Genomic DNA, 6,000 nt, shown 5'->3' with positions numbered 1-6,000 from the left:
TTTACATTTGACTGCTACTTTCACTTAAGCTGCTGACAACACTTATATCTTTTTGACTTGATGAAGGGCTTTTGCCCGAAACGTTGACTCTGCTGCTCCTCGGATGCTGTCTGAATTGCTGTGCTTTTCCAGCACCACCATCTCAGCTGTAAACAGGCTCCCTTCACTCCAGTTGGGGATGTGAGATGGAGATGATGCAAAGACCCAACTGTGACACAGGTGACAAAAAGTTGCATTTCTGTAAATGTATCTTCATGTGCACAATGTCTGTCTTTGTCACTATTGGACCTGGTTAAGTCACATCCATGTGAGAGATGGTCAGGATGGAAGAAGTTGTAATTACCAAGCATTGCCCATCCCTCATAAACATCTGACTCCTTAAATGCAGATAGACCCAGACCTCAGAGATCCTTGAATTGTGATGTTGATGGCTACAGTTAAGGTGTTGCACTTTAAATTGATGGTAAGTGTATGTGTAATGATGGTGCTAGGACCTGAGACCTGCACTTTTACACCCCACCATGTAAGTGAGAGTATGGAATCACTGATTCCTCACATCTTAGGAGGGAAATGTTCATTCTATCTAGCAGCTTTTCAAGGGACAGCATTGTATATCTTCAAGCTTCAAGGCTGGAAGATATACAATGGGCAGCTTATGTGTCCATTTTCTGACATAATACATTGGCTGCGAAGAAAAGCTGCACAAAACGCTGCCTCTCACAGGGTCAAAGCTGTTCTATATATAACCAACTACACAAGGGTAACTGAACAGTCTACATTCATTCTAAAACATTGAAAGCTGAGCAATGATGAGAGGGTCAAGAGGAAATTTCTCAGACTGCTTATCATGAAAATTTTCATGAAACAACACTTGGTCATCATATACTGACTGTAGACTTAAAAGTGGCCTAACCATAGCCCCATGCAATGTTAGTTCCTTGTCTCACTGCTGCCCTTTCCCTAATGGTCAGTAAGTCATGCAATGTGTAGGTACTTGAAAATGGGATAATTTCAAGATGTGAAGCATTCAATCAGATGGATAATGAGACATCTATTTAGCAACTTTCACTGTATCTCAATTAGGAACTCAGGAACACAATCTGGAAAGACATGACTACAACAATAACAGGGTCAACATGGCCATGAATCAGGGGATGCTTGCCATAAAAGCAGCAGAAAGAAACCCCCTTAAAGGAAGTCTAAACTGAGCTCACTCATCTAAGAAGTGGGTTTCAATTAGTTTTCTATAGCATTCTGGGGGGTTAGTAATGCATTTCTCGATCATGCTTTTTTGATCGTCCCTCCTACTCAATGTTCTGATCCTCATCTTTATCCTCAGAAGATTGTTGTTGGTCGCCCATTTTCTCTGCATTCAGACCATCCTCTTTTTGTGGCTCCAGTTGTGAAGAGAATGGTATAGCACAATGATATGGGATGTCCTTTCTGGCATACACCACAAGGCTTTATAATAAAATCTTATCTTAAGGCCTATGGTCTGTTCCACTATGGGCCTGGATGAAGTGTGAGCAGTGCTAAATTCTTGTTCTGTATTAGGCTGAAGGTTTCATAAATGTGTCAGGAATCATTTTTGGAGGGGTTAACTCCATGAATTCTCTTAATCCCTTAACGCTCAGCTATCACTGTATAGCACAAAGGTCTCGGAGGAAGATAGGAGCCTATGAGCTTTTCAGTAGGTAAGCATCATGGCAACTCTCAGGATATCCAGTGCAGACATGGATAATATCCTTCTTATGACGGGGTGGCCAAAACTGGGCATAGTGTTCCTGAAAAGGACTCATCAACGTTATGTACAGCCTCATCTTGACAATCCAACTCTTATTCTCAAAGATCAAAGCAAGAAGGCAAACACCCTAAATGCCTTCATAACCACTCTATCTATATGTGATACAAACTTCAAAGAAGCTGAACCCCTATGTCTTTTTGTTCAGCAACACCACCCAAGGCCCTACTTTTAATTGTATAAATCCTCCCCTTGTTTGTTTTACCAGAATGCAATACCTCACATTTATTCAAATTTAACTCCAACTGCCACTCTTCAGACCATTTGAGCCAATTGATCAAGATCTCTTTGTAATCTTCGATAACCTTCTTCGCTGTCAACTATACCACCAATCTTGGTGTCATCCACAAACTTATTAATCATGCCTTCTATATTCAGCACCCACTACTGATCCCTGTGGAACACAGTTGGTCTCAGGTCTCCAGTCCAAAAAATAAATCTTTATCTTTACTCTCCGTCTCCTGCCATTAAACCAGTTTTATATCCATATGGCAAGCGCACCTTGAATCCCATACAATCTAACTTTATTCATTAGTTTATCATGTCAAAGGCTTTACTAAATATTGTTTACTGTCTTTCCCTCATCAATCTTCTTGATTATTTCCTCAAGCAACTCAATCAAGTTTATGAGAATGATTTCCCTCACACAAAACCATGCTGATTATCCCTAATCATTCCGTGCCTCTCCAAATGCATATAAATCCTATCCTTCAGAATCACTTCCAACAACTTACCCACCGATGTCAGATTCTTAGGGCTACAGTTTCCAGGTTTCTCTTTACATCTCTTCTTAAACAAAAGCACAACGTTAACTACTCTCCAGTCGTCTGGCACCTCACCTGTAGTTATAGATGATGCAAATATTTTTGCAAGGGTCTCGCAATTTCCCCCTAACTTCCCACAAAGTCTTGGGATACATTAGATCTGATCCCAGAGATTTATTAACCCTTATATTTTCTAAGACGTCCAGCATTTCAACTTCTGAAATATGAATTGTTTTCAAAACACCAATATTTATGTCCCTGAGTTCTTCTGCCACCATTCCTTTATTCACAGTTAAAACTGATGTGAAATATTAACTTAATATCTTTCCTATCTCCTGAGATTCAACACAAAAATGACCTCTTTGATCTTTAAGGGGCCTTACTCTTTCTCTAGTTGCTGTCTTGCTTTTAATGTAGAATCTCTTTGGATTATCCTTAACCTTATTTGCCAAGGCTATCTCATATCCTTTTGTATTGCCTTTTGTATTACTGTTGCTATGCCCTCAATGACCTTTCAACATTCCCTCCATTTCATTCCACTCATTGTAGCCTTCAATGTCCCCAGTTTATCTCCAGAGCCCATGACTTTGTGAATTACTGTGCTCTTGTTGGTCCAACCCTTCTTCATGTGGAGGCGATGTAAAACCTCTCCTGGAGCTCCCTTCTATGTTCTATGAGATTCCCAACCATCTATCTCCAATTGCTTCCTTTTGCTGTAATCATTCTTGTAATGATCAAATCCAATGAAACTTGTACCCAGACTTGATTTGTCCATTTTCCCTTGGACTATGGAGATCTCCCTTATTAGCCCTTGAACATTACTGCGCCAACCCCTGGGACTGACTGTGGCTTAACTCCTGGACTAATTAGGCAGGGCAACAAACTGAGTACTGCATAACTCAAACTGTTGTCTCAAAAGCACACTGCCAACCTGTCTGTGATCTCCGGACTTGACGTACAGGGCTGAGCAAGGCCCAGTCTTGCACTGCAAGGATACAGAATCCTAGACTCTGATAGGACCAAGTTCTTGACTTACTGTGGTCAAATTCCTGGACTGGAATCTGAGCCTCTTGACTGACTGTTGCATTATTCCCTGACTGACCGTATTACCCCTTGACTGCACTAAGGACAGCTAGATCCAGGCCGAGCTAACTCAGTGGTCGAGCAGCATCTTGAAGTGATTAACTAGGGATGAATATTTTATTTTGATCTCAGAAGAAAAAGTTGCACATTTAAGACAGAGATGGGGAATTTCTTCTTTCAGCAGGTTGTGAATCGATGGAGTTCATTACCACAGAGGGCAGTCGAGGTTGAGTCATGACGTATACTCCATACTGAAACAGACAGATTTTTAATCAGTGAGAGAATCAAAAGTTATGGGAAAATAGCAGGAAAATGACATTGAGGATTATTGGCTCAACATAGAGTCATATAGTCACAGAGATGTACACCATGGAAACTTCGGTCCAACTCATCCATGCTACCCAGATATCCTAAGTTAATCCAGTCCCATTTACCAGCATTTGGCCCATATCCCCCTCCTGCTCCTCAGATGCTGCCTGACCGGCAGTGCTTTTCCAGCACCACACTTTTTGACCCCTATCCCCCTAAACCCTTCCTATTCATATTCCCAACCAGATGCTTTTTAAATGTTGTAATTGTACCAGCCTCCATCTTTCCTCAGGCAGCTCATTCTATACATGCAGCACCCTGTGCGTGAAAGCATTGCCTGTTAGGTCCCTTTTATATCTTTCCCCTTTCACCCTAAACCTATGCCCTCTAGTTCTAAACTCCCCCACCCCAGGGAAAGAACTTTGTTTATTCAACCCTGTCCACGACCCTCATGATTTTACAAACCTCTATAAAGTCAACCCTCAGCCTCCAATGCTCCAGGAAAAACAACCCCAGCCTATTCAGCCTCTCCCTGTTGCTCAAATCCTCCAACCCTGGCAACATCCTTGTAAATCTTTTCTGAACCCTTTCAAGTTTCACAACATCCTCCTGATAGGAGGGAGGCCAGAATTGCACACAGTATTCCAAAAATGGCCTAACCAATGTCCTGTAAAGCCGCAACATGACCTCCCAACTCCTATACTCGATGCTCTGACCAATAAAGAATACCATACCAAATGCCTTCTTCACTATTCTATCTACCTGTGACTCCACTTTCAAGGAACTATGAATCTACATTCTAAGGTCTCTTTGTTCAGCAATACTCCCCAGGATCTTATCATTAAGTGTATAAGTCTTGCACTGATTTGCCTTTCTAAAATGCAACACCTCCCATTTATCTAAATTAAATTCCATCTGAACTCCTCGGCCCATTGGCCCATCTGATCAAGATCCCATTGTACTTTGAGGTAACGTTCTTCGCTGTTCCTGACACCTCCAATTTTGATGTTATCCGCAGACTTACTAGCTACACTTCCTATGTTCACAGTCAATCATTTATAAAAATGACAAAAAACATTGGACCCAGCATCGAAATACTTGTGGCACTCCACTGGTCACAGGCCTCCAGTCTGAAAGGCAAGCCCCCGCCGCCACCCTCTGTCGTCTACCTTCGAGCCAGTTCTGTATCCAAATGGCTAGTTCTCCCTGTATTCCATGAGATCTAACCTTAGTAACCAGTCTCCCATGGGGAACTTTGTCAAAGTCCATATAGATCACGTTTACAACTCTGCCCTCATCAATCTTCTTAGTTACTTCTTCAAAAAGCTCAATCGGGTTCGTGAGACATGGTTTCCCACATTCAAAGCCATGTTGACTATCTCTAATCAGTCCTTGCTTTCCAAATACATGTAAATCCTGTCCTTCTGAATTCCCTCCAACAACTTGCTCACCACAGATGTCAGGCTCACTGGTCTATAGTTCCCTGGCTTTTCCTTAACAACTTTCTTAAATAGTGGCAACCACATTAGCCAACCTCCAGTCTTCCGGCACCTCACCTGTGACTATCAATGATGCAAATCTCTCAGCAAGGGGCCCAGCAATCATTTCCCTAGCTTCCCGTAGAGTTCTAGGGTACACCTGATCAGGACTCTTTGGGATTTATCAATCTTTATGCATTTTAAGACATCCAGCACTTCCTCCTCTGTAACATGGACATTTTTTTCAAGATGCCACCATCTATTTCCCCACATTCTATATCTTCCATGTCCTTCTCCACAGTAAACACTGATGCAAAATACCGGTTTAGTATCGCCTCCCATCTTTCATTCTTAACATATTTATAAAATCCCTTTAGATTCTCTTTAACCCCATTTGCCAAAGCTATCTCAGGTCCCCTTTTTGCCCTCTGGATTTCCCTCTTGATGTTATTTTGATTGGTATTCCTGATATAGTAAATTGGTAAGTTTCCCATATTAATATAGTGACTACCTTTCATAAGTAATTGGCTGTAGAGTCCTTTGGAAATGCGCTGAGTTCATAAAA

The sequence above is a fragment of the Chiloscyllium punctatum genome, chromosome 15 (assembly GCF_047496795.1).
Source record: "Chiloscyllium punctatum isolate Juve2018m chromosome 15, sChiPun1.3, whole genome shotgun sequence".
Lineage (NCBI taxonomy): Eukaryota > Metazoa > Chordata > Chondrichthyes > Orectolobiformes > Hemiscylliidae > Chiloscyllium > Chiloscyllium punctatum.
This window is presented reverse-complemented; position numbering follows the sequence as displayed.